Source organism: Elgaria multicarinata, chromosome 1 (genome assembly GCF_023053635.1).
Source record: "Elgaria multicarinata webbii isolate HBS135686 ecotype San Diego chromosome 1, rElgMul1.1.pri, whole genome shotgun sequence".
Lineage (NCBI taxonomy): Eukaryota > Metazoa > Chordata > Lepidosauria > Squamata > Anguidae > Elgaria > Elgaria multicarinata.
This window is the reverse complement of record NC_086171.1, coordinates 94,397,372-94,414,360: the sequence shown is the minus strand read 5'-3', so window position 1 is coordinate 94,414,360 and position 16,989 is coordinate 94,397,372. Positions and strand designations below refer to the sequence as shown.

General features: G+C 41.1%; 1 protein-coding gene across 3 annotated transcripts in view; it reads left to right on the top strand.

Annotated features, from left to right (window-relative positions):
- Positions 1–847: 847 nt before the first annotated feature.
- Positions 848–16,989, top strand: part of GJC1 (gap junction protein gamma 1) — a 76,059-nt gene continuing 59,917 nt past the window's right edge. For 2 of the 3 annotated variants that reach the window (XR_010025738.1, XM_063133009.1), the window contains exon 1: positions 10,743–10,896. The gene's annotated coding sequence lies outside the window, so the exon portion shown is untranslated. Of the gene's footprint in view, positions 864–10,742; positions 10,897–16,989 lie in introns of those variants that run through there. The other variant, XM_063133017.1, reaches the window with a different exon arrangement.

Below are 16,989 nucleotides of genomic sequence, written 5' to 3'. Positions count from 1 at the left end.
TTTGATTATCCCCTTAGTACCTAACTTAATTCCATAATGGATGAATAAATGTGTTTGTCTTTCACTGTCTGCACATGAGGATCTCAAACAGCCTTCTCCCACCTTTGGTATGAATACAAAAGGATTTTGGAATCTGCATGGGAAGTGGAGTATTTCAACTTCCACCACGTCTCTGTGGTTTTTATGTATGTTCCAACCATCCTAAAGCAATTCAAATTAAAAGGTTTTGTAATTTTAAAATGGTTTTGGGGTGTCTGGGTTGTACAGCAAAAAAATAAAAAAAATAAAAATGGCATTAAGCATCAATGATAGGACACGAGGATTGCACCCAACTGTGTTTGAGACACCAGATGCCAGGCTTTTGCAAATCGATTTAAAGCAGCAATAGTGGGAGTTACAATTTGCATTGCGTGTCGGATAAGCTTCTTCAAATGTTTATATATATTGCAATGGGGAATAATTTTGCAAACAACAGTGAAGTGCGTTGCTTGCGATTCGCACTATTAAATGTGTGCGCGTATGAACCCGAACGAAATCACTTAGGTTTTGCAATTTTTTTTAAAAAAAGGGGGGGCAATGATAAATCAATTCGCAATCTGTCAGATTAAGATGCTTTGAGTGGGGCAAGCTGCTTTTGCAACCCCCAATTTTGTTTCTTTTCCTTGGGGACTGGGTGGGGGGTGGGGCGGGGGGAGAGAGAAGCGCGGGGGAGGGAAATCCTAGTGGTAGTATCAGGCTCGCTGTCTCCAGAACAGACGCGAGAGCGGCTGCGGAAAGCAGGCGGAAGTGGAGGGGTCCCGCTCCCTCAGGATCCGGAGACCCCTCCACCACTCTCACAAGGGGAAATGGCGTGAGAAAGGCGGGTGAGTCTAAGGGCAAAGAGGTGGGAAGCTGCGAGGGCGGGTGCGAGACTTGGGTGTTGGGATGGGGAAGGGGCAGATAAGTGAGGGAAGTCGTGATATTTGTGGGGGGCTAGAAGAGGGGGGAGAAGCCCAGCTTGAGGCCATTTTAGGGTTATGTAGAGGGGTTCTGGGGCGGGACATCATATTCTGCCCCTAGAAGCAATAGAATGGACAGGTAAGGTAAGACGAGTTCTGCTGGATCAAACTAAGGGTTTGGAACGGTGTCCAGCGACCAGATCATGTGCAGAAAGCTGGCTTATAAATGGTTCTCTCAGCTTACTCATGCTTATGGAAATCCCACAAACAGGGATTGAAGGCAATAACCCTGTACCATTATATGCTTTCCAGCAACTGGTATTTAATGTTCTGCTTCTGGATGTCATAATACCATTTAGCTATCATGCAAATAGCCACTAATGATAATATCTTCTGTGAATATGTTTAATACCCGTTTAAACCAGCGCCCCTTTTCATTTTGTGGCAGAAAATTCCACAAATTAATTATGCACCGTGTGATGAAGATGTACTTAATTTTGTCTGTCTTGAATCTCCTACCCATCAGTTTCAATGTGTGATTCCAAGTTCTAGTATTACAAGAGTTGGAGAAAAAATATCTGTAACGACTTCGTACTTTTATCCACAGCATTTATAATTTTTTAAAACCTCTATTTTTAAAAAACTTCCCCATCCCTCATTCAGTCTCATTGCCACAAAAGGGCAGTTGGGGCACCAGTCTTTTAGCTTTCAGTCCAGCTGCCTCAGTCTTCTTAATAGGGTTGGAAAACTTAAATTCCATATCAATCCCAATCCAAAAACACCCTGGTCTCCATCTGGCATTGTAATTTGGCTTTGGAGTAGTCTTTGTATCTTCCTTCTGTATACATCTATTGCATTTGTGGGGATACAACAATTCCTATATATGCATGTAAACTATAGTGTCTGTAACTTCGCATTCCCCCCTTCATCTCTAGATCTTTTCAAAGCCACTCTGTGTACTAAAGGGGTTTATTAAGCCTAAATTGTAGTCGTAGTAGTAGTTACAGCGTTAATGTACATGGCACTTTATAGAGTAACATAAGCAGGGTGGGTAGGAAAGGATAGGTAATTTTTGTGGACCGCCCAGAGAGCTTCAGCTATTGGGCGGTATAAAAAATGTAATAGATAAATAAATAATATTTGCCCCAAGAAATTCACAATCTAAATTATAAAAAAGAAAATCTGCACACACAGCTCCACTTCACATATTACAAACATTCAATGTCAAAGTCTCTTCTATGTATGAATTTCAGTCTGCCATATATATAGGTTGTAACTTGTGATGTGTACATTGTTGTATGCATACTATACATTGGAAGCTGCAGTTGGCCATAACATGTATAGAATTATTAGACATTAGAATCTATACACACATCACTTACTGATTCTTATACAAAAGCACAGGGCAGCCTTCCCCAACACTCTAAATGTTTTGAACTACATTTCCCGCTACACCCAGTCAACATAGCCAATGCCCAGGGATGATGGGATGATGAGAGTTATTGTCCAAAACATCTGCAGGGACCAGGTTGGGGAAGGCTGGTATAGAGAATTTGTAATGTGTGAATCCTAAAGCCTAAACTTTAAAAATAGAAGAAAAAATACTAGTTGTCAAAGGAAGTATAGAAGTGAAGTAGTTTTAGTGGAGGAATTTGGTATGGGGAGCAGTTCCTTCCCATGGTTTAAAATATATACATCATAAGAAGAGCTGTGCTGAATCAGACTAAAGATCTATCTAGTCCAGCATTCTGTGCACACATTGGCCAAAGAGCTTCCTCTGGGAAGTCCACAAGTAGCACATGAGTGCAATAACACCCTCTCACTCACGTTCTCCAGTAACTAGTATAAAGTGGCATACTGCCTCTGATACTGGAGGTAGCATATAGCAATTTAACTAGTCGTAATTATCCTCTATGAATTTGTCTGTTCAAGTATTATTCACTTTCTCCACACCATGCATAATTTTGTACAGCTTCATTATGTTTCAATGGTTTTCTAAGCTAAACAATCCCAGAAAGTGGACTCTTAATGCTACAAATCAAAAGGTAATGTGCACCTATTCCATCTTTCCCTCCTTAATGGATTTTTTTTTCAGTAAGAAAAAGGACAGAAGTGGTGGTAAAAGACGGAAAGGTTACAAATTGAAGACGTTGTTGAAGACCCCATAAAATTACATGAATGAGGCAAAGTAAACTGGTCTGGAAGCACTCTTCTAGTAAAATCCTTAGGATTGTAGCTATTGTCTCACTGGATTTTTCATTTTAATGTCCCTGATTTGATTTTCTCTTTGGTAGTTGGCTGGAGCACACTGGATGAGACATTTCCTTTAATTGCATGGGAGGAGGGAAGGGGGAAAATGAACAAGATGTTTTATCAAAACAATTTTAGTGAAATAATCAACTTACCAAGTAGGGCAAGGCACATTTCACATTGTTGTTACTCATAAAATTCCAGTGTCTAAGAAGAACCTTATGTCCCCTGCTGAGTGGTCACAATGCATATAATATTCATGCTCTGTAATAGGGGGAGGAGAAAAGGATTGCGCTGGGCTGCGTTAAACAATAGCAGGCTTGGAATGTCTTTCTCAACTGTCAAAACTTGTTTTCTCATGAGCAGAAAGCATTCAGCCTTCACTGTCATAATGGTGGTTTTGTCACCTTTAGCAACATTCTCATGTTTAGCATCTTTCTTTATGGTCTGTTTTCATTCCATATTTCTTGTGCTGAGTTGCTCTTTTCTCCTGGAAACCACTGGAAACCGTATTTATTTGTGTTATTTAGACTACCTTTTTCTTTAAACAAAAGAAGCATCAATTCATTGGGAAAAACTTTAAATCTTTCAGGTGAGTTCTGGTTTCAAGAACAGATGAGAGGGTTTTTCTTAAAAGGAAAAATATTAAGTATTAGTTTAGTATTTGTTTTTTAAGTTTTACTCTACATTTGAGTATAAGCAGTGTATTGATTTGTAGATCTTTTCTGGGTTTTTTAACAGAGTGCAAAATGCTGCCATGAACTTTTTTAGTTTGAACTCAATGATGTCAAACCTTTAATTGAAGCTAAGTGTTTGAGGGGTGGGTGTTACGTGGAAATTTTAGGAAAGGGAAATTAACTAACAGAGCATAACAACTATGGCATGGTATTCTTTATTTCTGATTATGACTTTTGAAGAGAAGCAATAAATTGAGCTTCAGAGAAATATAAATTTATTTCACCATATTCATTTTATTTATTTATTTATTTATTTATTTATTACATTTTTATACCGCCCAATAGCCGAAGCTCTCTGGGCGGTTCACAAAAATTAAAATCATCATAAAACAACCAACAAGTTAAAAATACAAATACAAAATACAATATAAAAAGCACAACCAGGATAAAACCACGCAGCAAAATTGATATAAGGTTAAAATACAGAGTTAAAACAGTATAATTTAAATTTAAGTTAAAATTAAGTGTTAAAATACTGAGTGAATAAAAAGGTCTTCAGCTGGCGACGAAAGGAGTACAGTGTAGGCGCCAGGCGGACCTGGAGTTAGTGCCTTTTTCCTTTTTGTCTCCTTATTTTTTCTGGGATTAGAAATTTCAGATGAGATACTGACATCCACTGTGTGGGCCATTTGTCATTTGAAACATTTGAAAGCCTTAGTTAGGTTTTTTTAAAAAAAAAAATCATGGACACTAGTTAATATAGATGATAGGGTTTCAGCAAAAACTACTGTTATCTAATTAAATTGTCAAGTATGTATATTTTCTAGCTCTAGAGATTGGAATCCAAATTTATCTCTGAAATCAAAGCTGAGTTGTTGTTTTCAAGTCTGCTTCTCTCTCTGTTCCTTAGACATCTAATTATTTGCATTGTATTGCATTTATATTTATTGTTTGATTGTTTGCTAGTTTGAAATAAAGGAAAACCAGAGAATAACTTGGCAATATTTCTTTCTACCTTTGTGGATTTTACAGAAGAGCTAAAAAAAAACCCAGTTCCAGCTAATAAATAAACACAAATAAAAGGACAACAGTTGGAACAAAAGGCTGCAAAACTGTAGTTCGTTAGTAAATTTGACTGTGGTTCTTAGGATTTGCATTAAGAATCACAGAACATCATTCATCTGCTTTTATTGCACCTGGAATTTACTGTTTAGTGTACCACCTAAAATTTTAGGTTATATTGTCTAGATTATGTCTTAGATAAGGTGGGGATTTTGTACTATAGACAGAAAACTAATTACACTTTTATGGTCCCACTAGTCTTGTCTTTTTTTGTTGCTGATTTTCTAAGTATGTTTTTCTTATGTACAGTATTTACATTATCCTTGTTTAATTTCATTTTCCTTTTACCAGCCCAACTCTCCTTTTATCAAGATCATCTTGTAACTTTAGTCTCTAAAACATTTGCAGTCTCCCCCAGTCTATGCGGTGTGACATAGAATCATTGAATCATAGAATAGTAGAGTTGGAAGGGGCTTATAAGGCCATCGAGTCCAACCCCCTCCTGAATTCAGGAATCCACCTTAAAACATATAGTGCAACTCCGCCTCCCTTTCTATTTCTTCTGTTCTTTTTGAACAAGTTATATCCTTCAAGTGCTATATTGGGTGCTCATGGGAGTCATCCCACCAAGTTTCAGTTATACCTATCAAGTTGTATTTGCCTTCATGTATTAAGAGTTCAAATTCGTTCTGTTTGTTTCCCATGATCTGGGCATTTGTATATAGACATCAAAGGTCTGGCTTCTTTCCTGCATTATTGTGAAGACTATTTTGGGGCACTATTAGATTTCTTCTCTCTGTTATGGTGCATAAATCTTCATCCATTGTTGCCTCCAAGATTCTGTCACCCTCCTCCATAGGATTCAGTTTAAAGCCCTCTTGATGAAGTTCTTCATGCTGTGGCCCAGCCCTTGTGAAGTGCAATCCATCCCTTGCCAGCAGTCCATCTTCCAAGTAGCTGAGCCCATGGTCCTAGAATCCAAATCTCTTACGTCAGCACCACCTTTGTAGCCAGTCGTTCACCTGGAATATTTTTCTTTCCCTTTCTATTCCTCTTCCAAGAACTGGGAGGGTGGATGAGAAAACTATCTGGGTCCCAAAGTTCTTCAGTTTCTTTCCCAGAGTTTCAAAGTCTGACGTGATTTCTTTGTAGCTCTGCTTGGCAGTATCATTTGTTCCCACATGGATGAGAAGAAAAGGATATGTGTCAGTGGGGTTTATGAGCTTTGGCAACCCTTCAATCACATCTCTGATCTGTCCTGCAGGGAGACAGCATACTTCACGAGTCCATGGGTCTTCGCAACATACTCTGGTTTCAATCCCACCAGCAGGGAGTTTCCCACAGTGACTATTCTTCTCTTCTTGTTATAGGCCTTGGTATTGTTGCCTCTGCTTGACTGACCTTCTGTCTCTTGCTCACAGTTGCACGGGGTCCCCGTAATTCTTCCTTTGCAGGCTGTCCTCCAGTACCTGGAAACAGTTACATACCTCTAGTGGTTCCACGTGTGCAGAATGTCAGTTTTTGCTCCCAACTGTCACCCTTTTCCAGGGAGTTTCGTCTTCTTCGGCTTTCCTCATCTTAGCCTTCCTATTTCTGCTTCAACTTGCTGTTGCTCTTCTACCTCCTGTGCTTCTCTTTGCTGTTGCAGTTTCACTGTTCTGTCTAAGAACTCTTTGTCGTCCCTTATTCCTTGGAGGGTGGTCACTTGCTGGTCAAGGACGCTTACTTTTTCTTCCAATAGTGCAACCAGCTTGCACTTGTTGCACATGTACACCAAGTTGATCTTAGGCAAGAACACAAACATTGCACACACTTTCCAGGTCACCACCACTAGAGAATCCTTTCTGTTCATTATATGCTATAGAGGAAGAAAAGAAAAAAAAGTAGATTTGTTATCCTTCGCGTGCCTAACGGCACACGGGCTGCTGTCTTGAGCCAGACAGTCAAAGTCCAACTTCTCTGCTGCTCGTGGTGACTTCTGCTCACTTCCCAGAATTCCTCAGGAGTATGCAAATTATCTTCAGGAGTGTGCAGCATCACTTGGTACCTTTTGGACTTTAATTATTAAATAATGATTTAGTGCCAACAATATTCTGAATTGTGAGACGTTTAATAATGGGTTGCTCAGTGCTGCCAGCCACTAGGTTTAAAAGCAGAACTGGGGTACAGGTGGATAAGACCAATCCGGATAGCCTGGGTTAGCACCAGTGGTCCCTCCTGGGGTGCATGGTTCTTTGGGAGCTGCCAAAGAATGTGGAGTGCTAATACTGACCCTGTTTTGGCTCACAAGTAGTCCCCGAATTGGCGAACAGTTTCATAATAACATGAATACAAAGGCTGCAATTTACCTGATGGAAGTTCTTCTGTGTGAGGACCATTGAAAATATTGAAGTTCTCATTCATTTCAATTGAAAATGCACAGAAGAACTTAACCAATAAAACAAATCATAAAACTATTAACATGATAGATACAAACCTAGAAATAATATAATATGGTTTTATTTTATGTTAGAATTTTTACTGATGTTATTTTAAATATTTTTTTTTGTTTATTCATTCAGTCGCTTCCGACTCTTCGTGACTTCATGGACCAGCCCATGGTAGAGCTTTCTGTCGGCTGTCGCCACCCTTAGCTCCCCCAAGGTCAAGTCTGTCACCTCCAGAATATCATCCATCCATCTTGCCCTTGGTCGGCCCTTCTTCCGTTTGCCTTCCACTTTCCCTAGCATCAGCGTCTTCTCCAGGGTATCCTGTCTTCTCATTATGTGACCAAAGTACTTCAGTTTTGCCTTTAATACCATTCCCTCAAGTGAGCAGTCTGGCTTTATTTCCTGGAGTATGGACTGGTTTGATCTTCTTGCAGTCCAAGGCACTCTCAGAATTTTCCTCCAACACCACAGTTCAAAAGCATCTATCTTCCTTCGCTCAGCTTTCCTTATGGTCCAGCTCTCACAGCCATAGGTTACTACGGGGAATACCATTGCTTTAACTATGCGGACCTTTGTTGTCAGTGTGGTGTCTCTGCTCTTAACTATTTTATCGAGATTTGTCATTGCTCTCCTCCCAAGAAGTAAACGTCTTCTGATTTCCTGGCTGCAGTCAGCGTCTGCAGTAATCTTTGCGCCCAGAAATACAAAGTCTGTCACTGCCTCCACGTTTTCTCCCTCTATTTGCCAATTATCAGTCAAGCTGGTTGCCATAATCTTTTTTTTTTTTTTTGAGGTTTAACTGCAACCCAACTTTTGCACTTTCTTCTTTCACCTTTGTCATAAGGTTCCTCAGCTCCTCCTTGCTTTCAGCCATCAATGTGGTGTCATCTGCATATCTGAGATTGTTAATTTTTCTTCCTGCAATTTTAACTCCAGCCTTGGATTCGTCAAGCCCAGCACGTCGCATGATGTGTTCTGCATACAAGTTGAATAGGTAAGGTGAGAGTATACAACCCTGCCTTACTCCTTTCCCAATCTTAAACCAGTCTGTTGTTCCGTGGTCTGTTCTTACTGTTGCTACTTGTTCGTTATACAGATTCCTCAGGAGGCAGACAAGATGACTTGGTATCCCCATACCACCAAGAACTTGCCACAGTTTGTTATGATCCACACAGTCAAAGGCTTTAGAATAGTCAATAAAACAGAAATAGATGTTTTTCTGGAACTCCCTGGCTTTCTCCATTATCCAGCGGATATTGGCAATTTGGTCTCTAGTTCCTCTGCCTTTTCTAAACCCAGCTTGTACATCTGGCAATTCTCGCTCCATGAATTGCTGGAGTCTACCTTGCAGGATCTTGAGCATTACCTTGCTGGCATGTGAAATAAGTGCCACTGTCCGATAGTTTGAACATTCTTTAGTGTTTCCCTTTTTTGGTATGGGGATATAAGTTGATTTTTTCCAGTCTGATGGCCATTCTTGTGTTTTCCAAATTTGCTGGCATATGGCATGGATCACCTTGATAGCATCATCTTGCAATATTTTAAACAGTTCAGCTGGCATACCGTCGTCTCCTGCTGCCTTGTTATTAGCAATGCTTCTTAAGGCCCATTCAACCTCACTCTTCAGGATGTCTGGCTCTAACTCACTGACCACACCCTCTGAGCTATCCCCGATATTATTATCTTTCCTATACAGATCTTCTGTATATTCTTGCCACCTTTTCTTGATCTCTTCTGTTTCTGCTAGGTCCTTGCCATCTTTGTTTTTGATCATACCCATTTTTGCCTGGAATTTACCTCCAATGTTTCTAATTTTCTGGAAGAGGTCTCTTGTCCTTCCTATTCTATTGTCTTCTTCCACTTCCGCACATTGCTTGTTTAAAAATAATTCCTTATCTCTTCTGGCTAACCTCTGGAATTTTGCATTTAATTGGGCATATCTCCCCCTATCACTGTTGCCTTTTGCTTTCCTTCTTTCTTGGGCTCCTTCCAGTGTCTCAGCAGACAGCCATCTTGCCTTCTTGGTTTTCTTTTTCTTTGGGATGTTTTTTGTTGCCACCTCTTGGACAATGTTGCGAACTTCTGTCCATAGTTCTTCCGGGACCCTATCTACTAAATCTAGTCCCTTAAATCTATTCTTCACTTCCACTGCATATTCCTTAGGAATATTAGTGAGCTCATATCTTCCCTATTCTCTTTAGTTTGATTCTAAATTGTGCAATAAGAAGTTCGTGATCTGAACTACAGTCAGCTCCAGGTCTTGTTTTTACCGTCTGTATAGATGTCCGCCACCTTTGGCTGCAAAGGATGTAGTCAATCTGATTTCGGTGTCGGCCATCTGGTGAAGTCCATGTATAAAGCCGTCTTTTAGGTTGTTGGAAGAGAGTGTTTGTTATGCACAGTGAGTTGTCCTGGCAAAATTCTATCTGCCTATGTCCCGCTTCATTTTGTTCTCCTAGACCATGCTTACCTGTAATTCCAGATGTAATTTGACTACCCACCTTGGCGTTCCAGTCTCCTGTAACGAAAATAACATCTCTTTTTGGTGTATTATCCAGTAGGTGCTGCAGATCCTCATAGAACTGATCTACTTCTACTTCTTCAGCATCTGTGGTTGGGGCATATATTTGGATCACTGTGATGTTAAATGGCTTACCCTGAATTCAAATTGAGATCATTCTATCATTTTTTGGATTGTATCCAAACACTGCTTTAGCCACTTTATTATTAATTATGAAGGCTACTCCATTTCTTCTGTGATCCTCTTGTCCACAGTAGTAGATCTGGTGGTGATCTGATGTGAAGTGGCCCATTCCAGTCCATTTCAGTTTACTGACACCCAATATATCTATATTTAATCTTGACATTTCACCAATAACCACGTCCAATTTGCCCTGGCTCATAGATCTTACATTCCAGGTTCCTATGGTGTGTTGATCTTTAGAACATCGGATTCGTCGTTCACCACCAGCACCGTCGGCCGCTAGCCGTCCTTTCGGCTTTGAGCTAGCTATGTCATCACATCTGGGGCTAGTTGAACTTATCCTCTGTTCCTCCCCAGTAGCATTTTGACCATCTTCTGACCTGGGGGTCCCATCTTCCGATGGTATACCGACATATCTCTGGTTCTACTGATCCATTTAGTTTTCACGGCAAAAATACTGGGGTGGGTTGCCATTACCTTCCCCAGGGATCGTATTTAGTCTGACCTCTCTACCATGACCTTCCCGTCTTGGGTGTCCCTTCACGGTTTAGCTCGTGGCATCCTTGAGGTGCTCAAGCTCCAGCACCACGACAAGGTAACGATCTCCTTTGCTCTAGTTAAATATTTTGTCACTGTTTTACAGAGCAATCCTATGGTCCCTGGGAGGTAATTCCTGCTCTCCCTTGCAGCTGCCATGTAAAGAACCGTAGCAGCTGCTTATGATCTTGGATGATGTCAGAGAGGTCAAGAAGGTGGCATTCCGGTGGGAGGGGAGAGGAGAGGTGTGGATCTGCAGAATTCTGCAGCTTCTCCATCGCTGTCCCCATCCACCACTGGTAAGTGAGCTAGATAGGTTTAGAGGCCTACCTAGCTGAATATTTTTTTGAGGAGGAAAGGGAAGCTGAATCACCTCTGTTATCCCTCCTGCCTGGCCTAGCACTTGCTGGCAGGGCATGGAATAGACAGAAGGGCTCTGGTCTTGGAGCCGTCCATCTATTGGGAACTCAGTGCCTAGAATGGTGCTCTTAGCTTTATTTTATTGCAATTGTGACACTAGTTTCAGAACAAAATTTTAAGCTAAAAACAGGATTTTTAACATTTAAATTAGTTTTTAGTATTTAATTTTTTTAGTAACAAGAAGTATGATTTTTAAAAAATAAATCTGATATTTACATTAAAAAATATATTTTAAAGTCTAGGTGTGATCATAAGATAAGTTAAGGCTGCAATCCTATGGTCCCTGGGAGAATCAAAGGTCTTCCCTCAGAGGTGGAAATCTGACCTCAGATCTGTCCTCTAGCCCATGCTGAAGCATCCACAGCGCTTACCTCCCTGAAGTCAGAGTTCTGATATCAGGAAAAGAAAAAAAGGGGCAGATCAGGTGCATGGTATAAGAGGATCACGGGAGCAGATCCAAAATTCTAACAGTCCCTGAACATGCCTCCAACCTGGAAATTTACATCAGCATTGGAGCTGGTGTAAATAATTTCCCTCCCAGATGGAAACAAAAACAAAAAATACCAAAACATGAATAAAATCAACAACAAACATCTCTTTTCCACTCTGCTGGGCTTGTGCCAGCCAGGCTTTCTGTATCTTGGAGGCTCCAATGTTGCAAAAGAAAAGTTCATGGAAGGAAAGTTTCCTGACCCCTTTTGAAGGCTTTCAAAAGGCTTTTGAAAGGTTGCAGCAGGGAGGAAATGTATCCTCTGTGAAATTCCTTAAGTTACATTCCAAAACACCATGTCTTATTTATTTACTGCATTTATATACTGCTCAATAGCCAAAGCTCTTTAGGCGGTCTACAAAAAATAAAACCATAAAATTATTTATTTATTTATTTATTGCATTTTTATCCCGCCCAATAGCCGAAGATCTTAAGTGTTTGTATGTTTTGTTCTATTGGCTGCTCTATTCTACAACTTAGGTATAAAATTTAAACCACAATATAAAACTACAATTTAAAAGTACAACCAGAATAAAACCGAGCAGAAATGCAGAGATTTAAAATACAGATTTAAAACAGAAAGATTAAAAAATAGGATGGTAAAATGTTGAAATACTGCGAAAATAAAAAGGTCTTCATCTGGTGTCGGAAAGAGTATAACTTAGATGCTTGGTGAACCCCTCTGGGGAGGTCATTCCACAGCCAGGGTGCTACAGACTAAAGGCCCTCCTCTTGGTAGCCACCCGCTTCACTTCCTTTTGAGTGAAGGACCACTTTATGTAGAAGGACCTCAGAAGATGATCTTAGGGTCTGGTACATATAGGAAGAGACATTCATAGAATCATAGAATAGTAGAGCCGGAAGGGGCCTAGAAGGCCATCGAGTCGAACCCCCTGCTCAATGCAGGAATCCACCCTACAGCATAGTTGACAGATGGTTGTCCAGATAACCTTCAGATATTATTATATTATATTATATTATTCCTTCATATAACCTGACCACAAGCCATTTAGGGCTTTGAATGTTAATACCAGCACTTTGAATTATGCCTGGACCAGGACTTCATAGAATCATAGAATCATAGAATAGCAGAGTTGGAAGGGGCCTACAAGGCCATCGAGTCCAACCCCCTGCTCAATGCAGGAATCCACCCTAAAGCATCCCTGACAGATGGTTGTCCAGCTGCCTCTTGAATGCCTCTAGTGTGGGAGAGCCCTCAACCTCCCTAGGTAGCTGATTCCATTGTCGCACTGCTCTAATAGTCAGGAAGTTTTTTCTGATGTCCAGCCGGAATCTGGCTTCCTTTAACTTGAGCCCGTTATTCCGTGTCCTGCACTCTGGGAGGATCGAGAAGAGATCCTGGCCCTCCTCTGTGTGACAACCTTTTAAGTATTTGAAGACTGCTATCATGTCTCCCCTCAATCTTCTCTTCTCCAGGCTAAACATGCCCAGTTCTTTCAGTCTCTCTTCATAGGGCTTTGTTTCTAGACCTCTGATCATCCTGGTTGCCCTCTTCTGAACACGCTCCAGCTTGTCTGCGTCCTTCTTGAATTGTGGAGCCCAGAACTGGACGCAATACTCTAGATGAGGCCTAACCAGGGCCGAATAGAGAGGAACCAGTACCTCACGTGATTTGGAAGCTATACTTCTATTAATGCAGCCCAAAATAGCATTTGCCTTTCTTGCAGCCATATCGCACTGTTGGCTCATATTCAGCTTGTGATCTACAACAATTCCAAGATCTTTCTCGTTTGTAGTATTGCTGAGCCAAGTGTCCCCCATCTTGTAACTGTGCCTTTGGTTTCTATTCCCTAAATGTAGAACTTGGCATTTATCCCTATTAAATTTCATTCTGTTGTTTTCAGCCCAGCACTCCAGCCTATCAAGATCACTTTGAAGTTTGTTTCTGTCTTCCAGGGTATTAGCTATCCCACCCAATTTGGTGTCATCTGCAAATTTGATAAGCGTTCCCTGCACCTCCTCGTCCAAATCATTAATAAAAATGTTGAAGAGCACTGGGCCCAGGACTGAGCCCTGCGGCACCCCACTCGTTGCCTCTCCCCAGTTTGAGAAGGTTCCATTGATAAGTACTCTTTGAGTCCGATTCTGTAGCCAACTGTGGATCCACCTAATAGTTGTTCCATCTAGCCCACTTTTAGCTAGTTTGTTAATCAGAATATCATGGGGCACTTTGTCAAAAGCTTTGCTGAAGTCAAGATATATGACGTCCACAGCATTCCCACAGTCCACAAGGGAGGTTATCCTATCAAAAAATGAGATCAAATTAGTCTGACAGGATTTGTTCTTGACAAATCCATGTTGGCTTCTAGTAATCACTGCATTGATTTCAAGGTGTTTACAGATTGACTTCTTTATAATCTGCTCCAGAATTTTCCCAGGGATGGATGTCAGACTGACTGGTCTGTAGTTCCCAGGTTCCTCCTTTTTGCCCTTTTTGAAGATAGGGACAACGTTAGCCCTCCTCCAGTCATCCGGCACCTCACCCGTCTTCCATGATTTTGCAAAGATAATAGACAAAGGTTCTGAGAGTTCTTCCGCTAGCTCCTTCATTACTCTTGGATGCAGTTCATCGGGCCCTGGAGATTTGAACTCATTCAAGGAAATTAGGTGTTCTTTGACCATTTGTTTATCAATCTCAAACTGCAATCCTGCCCCCTCAACTTCTGCTTCACTTTTTCCAGGGGGGTCATAGACCCGCTTTTGGGAGAAGACCGAGGCAAAGTAGGAATTGAGCACTTCAGCCTTTTCTTTGTCATCTGTTATCAATTTGCCATCCTCATTAAGCAGTTGAACCACCATTTCTTTCCTCTGTCTTTTACTACTCACGTATCTGAAGAAAGCCTTTTTATTGCTTTTAGCATCCCTCGCTAATCTCAGCTCATTCACAGCTTTAGCCTTCCTGACGCCATTTCGGCACTTCTGCGCCACTTGTCTGTACTCTTCTTTTGTAGCCTGGCCTTCCTTCCACTTCCTATATGTATCCCTTTTTGTTTTCAGTTCATCAATAAGCTTTTTGTGGAGCCACATTGGTTTCCTCTGTTGTCTTCTATCTTTTCTCCTTGTTGGAATTGTTTGTAACTGTGCCTTTAAAATTTCATTTTTTAGATACTCCCACCCATCCTGCACTCCTTTTCTCTTTAGGCTCCCTTGCCACGGGACCTTACTTATTATAGTTCAGAGTTTATTAAAATCAGCTTTCCTAAAATCCAGAGTACGTGTATGGCTACGCTCGACTTTTGTCTCCTTCATAATCAAGAATTCAAGTATGACGTGGTCACTTTCCCCCAGAGTTCCCGTAACTGCCACTTTATCCACTAAGTCATCCCTATTGGTCAATAACAAGTCAAGGATTGCCGATCCTCTAGTTCCTTCCACCACTTTCTGTAGGAGAAAGTTATCACCCATACATGTCAGGAATTTCTTGGAAGGGCCGCTTTTGGCAGTAATGGTCTCCCAACAGATATCAGGGTAATTGAAGTCCCCCATCACTACTACATCACACTTCCTTGAAACACTGGTAATTTGTTTCTCAAAAGTTTCGCCCTCGTCTTCTCCTTGATTGGGTGGTCGGTAGTAGACTCCGATTATCATATTCTTTTTATTCCTAGCCCCATTTATTTTAATCCAGACGCTCTTCACTTGTCAGCCAGTGAAGGTGGAAAAGTACTGGTGTACTGTGTTCTTGGTGGCCAGTCCCCGTTAACAATCTTGCTGCTCTGTTTGGGACCAGCTGAAGTTTCCAGACCGTTTTCAAAGGCAGCACCATGTATAATGTATTGCAGTAATCCAGACGAAAGATTATCAGAGCATGGATAACTGTTGGTATATCAGCCTAAGCTGATCAAATGTGCTCCTTGCCACCAAGTCCACTCAAGTGACAGTTCTGGATCCAAGAGTACCTCCAAACTACGGACCTGATCCTTTAGGGGGAGTTCAACCCCCTCCAGAACTGGTTGAACATCAGACGGACAGACAAACCACCCACTAGCAGTGCCTCCGTCTTATCTGGATTGAGTCTCAGTTTGTTGGCCCTCATGCAGTCCATTACTGTGCTCAGGCACTGATTCAAAACAGCCACTGTCTCACATGAGTTTGATGCAAAAGAGACATAGAGCTGGGTGTCATCCGCATATTGATGAAAGTTAAACAGATAGTGCCAAAGGCACACAACTAGAAAAATACAGTATCAAACTGGAGGTATGCAATTCTTATTAATGTGTAACAATTCTTAAATTACAATTTACGTATATTTTCACACAATATCATCACTATGACAGTGAGAAAAAGTAATACAATTTTTATTACCAAGCTTCAACAGCTGAGTAAAAGATATATGAAACTATTAGTTAAGCAATTATAAAGAGCAACCAGCTGATACTACAGTCTTGTGAAGAAGTATGACAAGTTAAACAGATTTCAGAGTTAAACAAATTTATTCAGTGTTGTACATGACTTATACAAAGTTAGCAAATTTCTTCAGTGTTATTAACGAACAGGCATCCGGTATACTTTCACTGTTTCACGAATAATGGCTTCTTCAGCAAAGTATAGTTTAACAACACCGTCTAACAGGCAATTGCTGTGGATAATAATAAGGAAACACTTGAAGTCCCGGCCGAACTAGTAACGCCTCAGATATGGTAAACTCTTCAGGTATCCAAGTAGGAGTGAAACCACTGCAACACAGTACCTCCAATTCCCAGCCAAGACAACCTATCCAGAAGGATACCATGGTCAATGGTATTGAAAGCTGCTGAGAGGTCTAAGAGAATCAACAGGGTCACATTCCCTCTGTCCCTCTCCTGGCAAAGGTCATCCCACAGGGCGATCAAAGCAATTTCTATTCCAAAACCGGGGCTGAAGCCAAATTGAACTGTATCTTGATAATCCATTTCATTAAAGAGTGCCTGGAATTGTCCTGCAACAACCCTCTCAAGCACCTTCCCCAGCAACAGGATATTAACCACTGGCCTATAATTGTTAACAGCCACATTAGGCTTTTTCAGGAATGCCCTGATTACTGCCTCCTTTAAAGGGGACAGCACCGCTCCCTCTCTCAGGGAGGAATTTACAACCTCCTGGACCCAGCTGGCGATCCCCTCTTTATTTGTTGTAATGCACCGTGAAAGGCAAGAATCAGGCACATGGGTGGTTGGCCAAACACCTTGTCTTGCATCCTTGGTCCTCAATAATTGAAACTTTCCCAACAAAACTGGACCAGACGGTGCTCTGGACGCCTCTATCTTAAAATTGAATCCATGGTGCTCTGTCCAATACTGTATGTGCAAAAGTAGGGAGATGCTGGATCTGGTGCTGGTGAGAAGATTCTTTATTTTTTTATTTCCTTCCTAAAAAGGTTTTTTAAAGAGCTCCACAAATAGCCCAACGTTTCGGATGGTGACCCTATTGCCTCTCTAAGCTGCAATGTCGAAATGAAGTGCAGCTTCATCGTTTCTAGCAT